Source organism: Macrotis lagotis, chromosome X, assembly GCF_037893015.1.
Source record: "Macrotis lagotis isolate mMagLag1 chromosome X, bilby.v1.9.chrom.fasta, whole genome shotgun sequence".
NCBI lineage: Eukaryota > Metazoa > Chordata > Mammalia > Peramelemorphia > Peramelidae > Macrotis > Macrotis lagotis.
In genome coordinates this window covers 177,038,516-177,050,036 of record NC_133666.1, presented here as the reverse complement: position 1 = coordinate 177,050,036, position 11,521 = coordinate 177,038,516, and the positions used below count along the sequence as shown (strand labels likewise).

Sequence of the window (11,521 nt, the reverse complement as noted above, 5' to 3'; positions counted from 1 at the left end):
TCTCTAGGTCCAAGTTCAAGAGTAGGTGGTACAGAGGATAGAGCACTGGTCTTGAAGTCAGAGGAGGAGAATTCAAATCCAGTCTCAGACACTTAACACTTACTACCTGTGTGACCTTGATCAAGTCACTTAACCCTGATTATCTCACATTCAGGACCATCTCCATTCATCCTGCTCCATATCAGGCCACTGACCACAGATGACTCTCCAGGAGAAAGTGAGGCTGTTGACTTAGCACAGCCCCCCCTGCCCGTTCACTCATATCAATTCAAGTGGCATCACCTCTCTGATGTCATGGTCTTCTTTGAAAATGAAGGACACAGCCAAGATGGTGGAAAGAAGACAGGCACAGTTCTAAGTCTCTTCATCTTTCCCCATATATGATATGAAACAAACCTCTTGACAGAAATTTGACCCACAAAAACCCAGAAAGAAAAGCCAGGAGAAAGAACATCTACCTCAGGATTTGTCTTCCACAGCCATAGGTGAGTTCAGGTGGGTGAGTCCCAGCGCAGGGGGTACATCAGCCCCAGATCAGCCAGATTAGCAGCTGAATTGGAGCCCAGGAGCCTGCAGGCCCCAGAGACCTGCTGGATCAGCGGTGGGGCTAGACCACAGGGGCTTCAGTCAACTAAGGAGCAGAGGCACTGGTGTTGGCACTGACCCTCTGGATTTCCGACAGGGCTGGGGGGAGAGTTCTGGTGCAGGAGAACTGCGGACACCATCCCTGGGCTCCTCTGGTCTGAGAAAATCTGAGTACACATCTCCATTGAGGCTGAGGCCTCTTCCCAGAACAAATACAATTACATACTACTTCAGTCTCAGGCACAGGTATGTGAGCAGAAAAACCAGCACAGCTGGCAATAGGGAAAGGGTTAACCTCACCGCAGGGTAGAGCTCACCATAATTGAAAACAAAAGGATTCAATAGCTTCAACTACTCCCTTCAAGCTAAAGGAGAATGCCTCACTCAAGGTCACAGACACACAAGAGAAAGCAACCAGCACCTCCAACTGGCCAGCCAGAGAAATTGCACTCAGTGAGTAAAGCCTAACCCCTGTGAACCAGCCACTCCAACACCCAAGGTCTTAGCAAAATGAAGAAAGGTCAGCAGAAAGGTGGATGCATAGAAAAATTCTTGGAAGTACAAGATCCTAACTCAGAAAGACCTAGAACCTCTGAGGAGAATATTATCTGGTCTCCAGCATAGAAAGAATTACTTGAAGAAATAAGGAAGGAGTTTAAAAATCAACTGGAAAATTTGAGAGAGACAATTACTACCTTGCAACCAGAAAACAAATCATTAGAAAATACAATGGGACAAATATAAAGTGAGAATAAATCTCTCAGATACTCAGTTGGACAAATACAAAATGAGAATAAATCTCTCAGATCATCAATTGGGCAAATGCAAAAAGAAAATAATTCTCTCAAAACCTCAGTTGGTCAAATGGAAAGCTCTTTCAAAATTAGAATTGATCAATTGGAAAAGGAATTGCAAAAGGTTAATGAAGAAAATTATTCCCTAAAAAAAAGAATGGAGTCTGCAGAAACTAATGATTTCATGAGACAGCAAGAACCTGTTTAAAAAAACAACAGAAAAATAGAAGAAAATGTAAAATACCTCATCATCAAAACCACTGACCTTGAGAATAGGACAAGGAGGGGCAACCTGAGAATTATTGGACTCCCTGCAAACATTGAAGAGGAAGAAAAGCCTGGGCTTAATATCAGGGATCTGATATCAGGGAACCCAAGGGCAAAATAGTTATTTAAAGAATACATCAATCCCCTCCAGAAAGAGATCCTAAAATGAAAACACCAAGAAACTGTGTGGCCAAATTCCAGAACTATCAGATAAAAAAGAAAATCCTGCAAGCACCAAGAAAGAAACAATTTAAATATCAAGGAGCCACAGTAAGGATTATGCAGGACCTGGCTACCTCAACATTAAGGGATCAAAGGGCTTGGAACAAGATATATGGAAGTGCAATGGATCTTAGAATGCAGCCAAGAATCTACTATCCTGCAAAGCTGAGCCTTCTCTTCCAGGGAAAAAGATGGAAATGTGATGAAATGGAAGAATTCCAAAATTTTCTGATGAAAAGATCAGAGCTACATAGAAAATTTGGACATCAAACAGGAGGTTCAAGAGACACATAAAAAAGTAAAAAAAAAAATGGGGGGTGGTAAAAGAAAAAAAACTGCCATCCAATAACTTGAAACTGGTTGTATCCCAACATGGGGGAAAAGATTCTCATAATTCTTGAGAATTATATATGTGTGTGTGTGTGTGTGTGTGTGTGTGTGTGTGTAATAACTCTTAAGAATTTTAACTCTATTAGATAGAATGTACTTAGCTAGAAGTGATGGATACTCAGAATTTTCTATGACTCAGATAGAATGATTTAAAAAAACACTACTTCCTTAAAAAGAGGGACAGGAAGGAGACAGGAGGAGTGAGGGGATTGAATGGGGTTAATTGCATTATACTAAGAGGTACAAAATACCTATGATAATAGAGGGGAAGAAGGGAGGAGATGAGAAAGACCTGAATCTTCTTCTCATCAGACTTGACTTAAAGTCAACTTACACACATAGTCAGTCTAAAAAACATCTAACCTTTCATGTATTAAAAAGGGAAAAGGGGAGGGGGTGGAGAAAGGAAGGGGCATGGGGGAAAAGGGGAAGTAACAAAAGGAAGGGAAGGGAAAAAGGGAAAGGGGAAAGAAAGAGGAGGAGGTGAGACAGGAGGGCAAACACACTGAAGGGGGTGGTATTCAGAAACAAAATACTGGGGAATACAGATAAGTGGGGGAAGAGGGAAAATACAAACAGAGGGAAGATAGAATGGAGGGCAATAAAGAATTAGTAATCATAACTTAGAATGTGAATGGGATGAACTCTCTATTAAAACATAAATGAATAGCACAGTGGATTAAAAACCAGAATCCTACAATGTGCTGCTTACAAGAAACTCATTTGAAGCAGAGAGATAGATATAGAGTAAAGGTAAAATGTTGGAGCAAAATATATTTTGCTTCAGCTGAAGTGAAAAAAAGCAGGGGGAACAATCCTTATCTCAGATAAACCAGCTGCAAAAATAGTTAGCATTAAAAGAGATAAGGAAGGAAACTTTATCCTCCTAAAAGGTACCATAGACAATAAAGTTAGTTCAATACTGAATATATATATATATATATATATATATATATATATATATATATATATATATATATTATATATATATATATATATATATATATATATATGTATATATATGCACACAATGGGATAGCATCCAAATTATTACAGGAGAAGCTTAAAGAAATACAGGAAGACATAGACAGTAAACTCTATTAGTGGGAGATGTCAACCTCCTGCTCTCAGATCTAGGTAAATAGAATCATAAAATAAACAAGAAAGAAGTTAATGAGGTAAATAGATTTAGAAAAACTAGATATGGCACACTTATGTAGGAAATTGAATGGGAATAGAAAGGAATTTACCTTTTTCCTAAATGAAAAAGGTGAACTCACCACCCATGAGGAGGAAATTAAAGAAATAATTTGAAATTATTTTTCCCAACTCTATGCCAATAAATTTCATAATCTAAGTGAAATGGATGATTTTTTAAAAAAAATATAAGTTGCCTAGATTAAATGAAGAGGATATTAAATACCTAAACAAAACTATCTCAGAAAAAGAAATTCAACAAGCAATTATTGAATTCCCTAAGAAAAAATCTCCAGGGCCTGATGGATTCACAAGAGAATTCTACCAATCATTTAAGGAACAATTGGTTCCAATTCTATATAATCTCTTCTGAAAAATAGGGAAAGATGGAACTCTGCCTAACTCTTTCTATGAAACCAATACGGTGCTGATACCTAAACCAGGAAGACTTAAAACAGAGAAAGAAAATTATAGACCTATCTCCCTAATGAATATAGATGCTAAAATCTTAAATAAAATCTTAGCAAAACGATTACAAGTTATCACTGGGATAATACATTATGATCAAGTGGGATTTATCTCAGGAATTCAGGGTTGGTTCAATATTAGGAAAACTGTTAGTATACTCAATTATATCAACAACAAACCTATCAGAAATTATATGATCATATCAATAGATGCTTAAAAAGCTTTTGACAAAATGCAACTCCCATTCCTATTTAAAGCACTAGAGAGTGTAGGAATAAATGGATTGTTTCTTACAATAATGAGCAGTATCTATCTGAAACCATCAACAAGCATTATATTCAATGGGGAGCGAGGCTAGAGTCATTCCCAATAAGATCGGGGGTGAAACAAGGCTGCCCATTATCATCACTACTACTCAATATTTTATTAGAAAAGTTAGCTTCAGCAATTAGAGAAGAAAAAGAAACTGAAGGAATTAGAATTGGAAAGGAAGAGACAAAACTCTCACTCTTTGCAGATAACATGGTGATCTACCTAGAGAATCCCAAGAAATCATTCAAAAAACTTTTGGAAACAAATATCAAATTTAGCAAAGTTGCAGGTTATAAAATAAACCCTCAGAAATCCTCAACTTTTCTATGTAGTCTAGCAAGATACAGCAGGAAGAGCTAGAAAGAGAAATCCAATTCAAAGTAACTAGACAATATGAAATATCTGGGAGTCTATTTACCAAGACAGACTCAGAAACTGTTTAAAAGAATTATAAAACACTTCTCACACAAATTAAATAAGATTTAAATAACTGGGCATATATCAACTGTTCATGGATAGGTCAAGCTGATATAATAAAAATCACAATTCTCCTGAAACTAAACTACCTGTTTAGTGCCCTACCAATCAAAATACCAAAAAAATTACTTTAATGAGTTAGAAAAAGTTGTAAGTAAATTCATATGGAGAAATTAAAAAGTCAAGAATTTTCAGGAATTTAATGAAAAAAAGTGCAAAAGAAGTTGGCTTAGCCCTACCTGATCTAAAATTATATTATAAAGCATCATTCATCAAAACTTTTTTGGTACTGGCTAAATAACAGAGTGGTAGACCAGTGGATTAAACTAGGTGCATTAGCAGGAAATGATTATAGTAATCTGCTGTTTGATAAACCCAAAGAGTCCACCTTTTGGGATAAAAACTCTCTCTTTGATAAAAACTGCTGGGAAAATTGGAAGTTAGTATGGAAGAAACTTAGATTAGACTAACACCTCACACTCTACCAAGATAAGATGTAAATGGTTACAGGATTTGGACATAAAAAACAATACTATAAGCAAATTAGAAGATCAAGGAATAGTTTACTTGTCAGATCTATGGAAATGGGAGCAGGTTATGACTAAGGAAGAGATGGAAAACATCACCAAAAACGAACTAGGTGATTTCAATTACATTAAATTAAAAATCTTTTGCACAGATAAAACCACTGTAACCAAGATCAAAAGAAACGTAGCAAATTGGAAAACAATCTTTACAACTAATGATTCTGACAAAGGACTCATTTCTAAAATATACAGAGAACTGAATCATATTTTTTAAAACAAAAAGCCATTCCCCAGTTGATAAATGGTCAAAGGATATGCAAAGGCAATTTACAGATGAGGAGATCAAAGCAATCCACAGCCATATGAAAAATTACTCTAAATCATTAATAATTAGATAAATGCAAATTAAAGCTTCTCTGAGGTATCACCTCACACCTCTCAGACTGGCCAGTATGATCAGAAAGAATAATTATCATTATTGGAAGGGTTGTGGGAAATCTGGGACACTATTGCACTGTTGGTGGAGCTGTGAACTCATCCACCCTTCCTGGAGAGAAATTTGGAACTACACCCAAAGGGCAACAAAAATGAGCATACCCTTTGACCCAGCAAGACCACTACTGGGGCTATACCCTGAAGAGATGATGAAAAAGGGTAAAAACATCACTTGTACAAAAATATTCCTAACAACCCTGTTTGTGGTTGAAAAGAACTGGAAATCAAGTAAATGTCCTTCAGTTGGGGAATGGCTTAGCAAACTGTGGTATATGTATATCATGGAACACTATTGTTCTATTAGAAACCAAAAGGGATGGGAATTTAGATAAACCTGGAGGGATTTGCATGAACTGATGCTGAGTGAGGTGAGCAGACTCAAAAAAACACTGTACACCCTAACAGCAACATGGGGGTGATGTTCAACTTTGATGGACTTGCTCATTCCATCAGTGCAAAATCTGAGACAATTTTAAGAGCTGTGGAGTTTGAACAAAGTTCGAGTACTATTCCCTTTAATTTAGAAAAAAACAGATATCTTATTGTCTGATCTTGTTATCTCTAAGACTTTTTGTTTCTGCCTTAAGGATACAATTTCTCTTTCATCACACTCAATTTAAATCAGTGTACAACACAGAAGCAAAGTAAAGACTGACAGATTGCTTTCCCTGGGGGGGAGGGAAGTAAGATGGGGAGGGATAGTAAAATTGAAATGAAATCTTTAATTAAAAAAAGAAATTGAGGGACAATATTATTAGGTCTAGGTTCAATGCCTAATGCTCACTAAGAGTCTGAAAGTTAAAATAATCAGTACATTTCTTTTTTATTCATTTTATATACTCTCCATAAAAGCAGCAGAAAGAGAGAGAAAAGAAAACAAAAGAAAAAAAAGAAAAGGAAAGGAAAGGAAAGGAAAGGAAAGGAAAGGAAAGGAAAGGAAAGGAAAGGAAAGGAAAGGAAAGGAAAGGAAAGGAAAGGAAAGGAAAGGAAAGGAAAGGAAAGGAAAGGAAAGGAAAGGAAAGGAAAGGAAAGGAAAGGAAAGGAAAGGAAAAAAGAAAAAAAGCAAAGCAAAGCAAAAGGCAAAAGGCAAGGCAAGAGAAGGCAAGGCAAAATAAAAATATAATTTATGAAACTGAACCTCGGCAAGAGACTTCAGCCAGCAAAATTAAAAGTAGTTAGCACAGAGATTTGCAAGGTTCTCAAGAACATAACGACAAAGTCCTAAAATCTACTCTAATATTGTTGTAGACCAAAATGGTCCACAAAATTGTTCTTGATCCATCAATCCTATTGAAGGTAAAATTAAAATGTCCTAAAATTCTCATCAGACTTTCTGTTCTTAATGAGGCAATGTGTTTGTGTGTGTGTGTGTGTGTGTGTGTGTGTGTGTGTGTGTGTGTGTGTGTGGTGATTTTAACTTCTGTATACTATTTCCCATTTAGACCATGAGTTTATTTCATATTTACACAATTGGAATGGGAGAATTTGACTTTGTCTACTAATTTGAAACCACTTCCATTTTTTCTTTTTTACTTAACATTTAAGCAACCCCAACAAGGGACAGTTAATAGTCATTCCAAATTTGTCTTTGATCCTGTGACTAGACTTTTTTTAAAAATCCTGCTTGAATATTTTTATGGGAAACAATTTCTATTAGATTTAATACAACAGGGGTGGCTAGGTGGTGCAGTGGATAAAGCACCAGCCCTGGAATCAGGAGTACCTAGGTTCAAATCTGGTCTCAGACACTTAATAATTCCCTAGTTGTGTGGCCTTGGGCAAGGCACTTAATCCCCATTTGCCTTACAAAAACTTAAAAAAAAGATGTAATACAACACTTTGAAGTAGTCAGATGGGAAGAATCAAACAAATAACTCAGTTACTATCATTTTGATCTATAATAATTTTTGGTAGCATGAGATGAAGAATATGGGAGAAGAAATTGCTTTTACTCTTTTTTTCATATTTTTTGTGTGACTTTGTTTCTCTTTCAGTATCTATGACATGTCTACTTTCTGCCAAACACCTATAAGAAGTATAAAATTGATTACTTATCTAGGAATTATTTTGACACATGGTTGGAATCAAACTAATAGGAATGATTTAAAAAGTTTATATACATCTTCAGTCATCACTTATAGACTTCTCTTAGGTGACAACTTCCATGAGTTTCACCTTAATAAAGAATTCAATTAAACATGGTGCTAATCTCTAGAGTTTATCATAATAAAGGACAAATATTAACCTATAGAGTTTGGTCTCAAGAAAGAACAAACAGGATTAGACTAACATACACTTTTTTTTTGATCCACAGCCCAAATCATTTTAATATTGGTTCCATCAGCTACATTTATTGCTTCATTGATTGCCTGGCTGGGTGCCCCTCTTTCCACATTTGCAGGTTGTTGCCCTCTCAGTTCAGAGCTCCCCGGGGGGCCCACCCCTGCCCGCCATCAAGGAGTCCCTAGAGGTCTATGGTCAATCTACCCAGCTCACTAGGGGGAAAAAAAAGTAAACTGGAGTCCCGAGGTGACACCATTTCCCCAATTCATCATCAGACCAATAATCACTATTTCACATATCTCTGTCAACAGACCCAACAACCCAGGAATATTAACAGCATCCCTTCCCCCCCTCACAACTCAGTGACCCCAGCGCTGGTTCCCTGTCATGTATGGTGGCGGCTGGGGCCACGTTGGAGGAGGCTGGTCCAGCTGTCCAGCTGCATTCCTTAGAGGGAGCCGGCCAGGGAAAGAGCCTGGGAGTCTGAGAGGGTGGGAAGGCTCCTTCTCCGAGATCCCCTCCTCTAGTTCCCTCGGCGCCCACCCATCATGCCCAGTAACAGCAATGTCCACCCCGGTATCGCCTTGGGTTTTCCCATTCTTAAGGCCATATCTGCCAGTAGTTGGCATCAACCTTGCTACCATTATAAAGGACTTTCTAAGTTTCCTACTGCAGACCTGCCTTGAAGAAAGGGGCAGCAAACATGAGAGGTTCCCAGGGGGAGGCCTGACCTTCTCTCCAAAGCCTGAGACCCCCCTCACCCCTGGTCGTTCGAACAAGGCTTAGAAACTCTCGGACCCTGCCAGAAGACTTATGCCCATGGGGCCATAAAGTAACAGAGATGAGTCCTTCTTACAATCAGGGAAAATTCCCTGGAGGGGAGGGGCAGACAAGGCAGCACCACAGGGAGCCACACTTTGCTCCCACAATCTGCCACCTTCCACGAGGAGGCCCCAGGGATCTCTTCCCTGGCTGGGGTTGGGAACCCCTCGAGGAGGCGGCGGTTTCTTGGTTCCTGGAGCACGGTCCCAGCCAGTCCCGAAGTCCCAGCTTCTCCCCAGCCAGGGTCAGAGGCAGCTCTTCACAGCTTGCGGTCGAGGATCGAGTGTGAAGATGGGGCAGGGGCACCCTGTGTGCCCCAGAGATGTATCTCCTGAGCAGTAGTGTTGGTCACACTTTCCTCCTGAGGACGTAGCAGAAAAAGGCTTCTCCCCCACTCCAAGGGAGCCACGGATCCACAGGAGGCTCAGCCTGGCCAAAGTGGGAGGGGTCCCTGCTCCAGAAAGGGGCAGCTGCACCTGGGAATGCCCTGCAGGCGTCTGGGACCTTAGGAAAGGGAGTCTCAGCTCAGCCCGTACTGCACGCTCACATCATGGTCTAGCTCCTCCAGTTCTGAGGGCAGGGGGATCCCCAGCTCTCCCAGGTAGAGGGAAAGTGCTTCAAAGGAATCTTCCAGTTTTGAGAATGGGGGTCTGCTTTCAGTCTCCAGTTTGCAGCAGATGGCGGCTAGGGGAAAGAAAGCTGGGAGACAGTCCGTGGGTACAAACTTCTCCCCAAAAAAGCTTCACGTTGAGGCCAAAGTCCAGTGTGCGAGGGAGACAGTCAGGGTCAGCATACACCTGCCCGATGATCTCACAGAGAACGATTCCAAAGGAGAAGACATCCACAGTCTCATCATAGCTCTTTCCATTGAACATCTCGGGGGCCATCCAGTAGGGGTTCCCCACCACGGTATAGCGTTTTTTGCGGTCACTCTTGTGCAGGGTGCGCTTCTTGGTGGAAGCTTTCTCTGATGAGGGCTTCTTCCTCTCCTCCACAATAAGCCTTGAGAGGCCAAAATCTGCCACTACAACAGTCTTGTTCAGCTTGATGAGACAGTTGTGGGAGTTCAGGTCTCAGTGAATGATGCACATGGAGTGGAGATAGGCCATCCCTGAGGCGATTCCTTTGGCGAAGCTGACCTTCTGTTGCCAGGGAAATGGGTCCTCTGTTAAGAAAGTGTTTTGGGTCTCCTCATCGCACCGAATTAACTCCTTCATGACCATGACCTTGCCAGTAGCCTTGTGAGTCACCTTGAAGGCCTGTCCAAAGACACCCTTGCCCAGGACCTCTCCGTGGGTCAGGTCACAGGGCCGGAAGATCTGCTGAGAATAGCTACTGGAGCTGCGCAGGGACTCGGAGCGGCTGATGTCGCGGCTGAGCAACAAGGGCTCCTTTGGGGAGCAGGGGCCCGGGGACTTGGAAATGCTGTTACTGCGCCTGAGAGATCGCCTCCTCAGTGTCCCATACAGGTTCTCCTTAATATCCAGAGTGTTCCTGGTGTGATGGGGCCTGATGGCTTTCATGTTGGGGGAAAGCCGGGTGTCTAAGCGTAGGTGATCCAGGCGCTGGGAAACAGGGTCATGCTCAATCAAGAGCTGAAGGGTCTGGCTGGTCTTGCCAATCATGTACTCCACCTCTTCTACCCGCAGGGTGCGGACAGGGGCCCCATTGATTTCCAGAATCCGATCCCCAGGGTGGATGGCATTTCAGATGTTGGGACTGATGTACAGTCGGCTGACTTCATTCACATGTACAGTGGTGGCATAGTCGGAGCAGGCACTTTTGATGGACACAGAGAAGCCTCTCTTGCCTTTGGTGGTGGCTGGCATGGAGATGAGCATGATGGAATAAGGCAGCTGATCATGGGCAGACTCCGTGGACAGTCTCTCAAACATGGGCGTAAGCACCACCTCATTGTGGCACTTCCCACAGTAGAGAGTGGCATGCTGGACCAGGGCGTAGGCATCTCCATCCTCAATGATGACCTTGCAGCTCATGCAGGAGAAGCACTCTTTGTGATACTTGTATTCCCCAGCTACCATGACTGGCTCCGTCATGAGCAGCAAGCAGCCATGGCAGAATTCCCCAAACTTCCCCCAGTAATCCTTATGGCAATAAAGCTTCCCATCCTTTTCATAGTACCAGTTGGTAAGAGGATCTTGACACTCGGAACATCGAAAGGGACCCCTGGAAGTGAAGTAGGTCGGGACGGACCAGTATGCGCCCATGGCCAAGCCCTGGCTCGGCAGGCGCGGGGGGCGTCCGGTCCGGAGAAGCTACATGGCAGGGCCCGCCCCTCCCTCACCTCTGCCTCCGGAGCTGGTGGAGGGCAGGGGCTCCAAGCCACCAGGGGAGCACCCTCGTGGGCCGGAGGGCATTCTCTTCTAGGCAGAGGCTGGCTGTCAAATTTCTCCAAGCTTGTAGATTACACATTACCAGGCCCAAAATGGAGTTCAGGGATGCGGGTGGGGGGAGCAGGGATGATATTCAAATAATTGCACTTGTATAATATAAGGATTTGAAAAAGGTGCTTCTGTGTTTCTCCAACAAGGGAGTAACCCTCAACTCAGTATATACTTTATGCTTGGGACAAGGAAGTTTAATATTAAACATTCCATTAGGTTAAGAGTGCCCTGTCCCCAGCTCAGAATCTTTGTGCCTTAGTTATGCTAAAGATCCTGC

General features: G+C 41.6%; 1 pseudogene; it reads right to left on the bottom strand.

The window, feature by feature from the left end:
* Positions 1-9,261: 9,261 nt before the first annotated feature.
* On the bottom strand, positions 9,262-11,067 carry LOC141497916 (LIM domain kinase 2 pseudogene; annotated as a pseudogene).
* Positions 11,068-11,521: the final 454 nt, after the last annotated feature.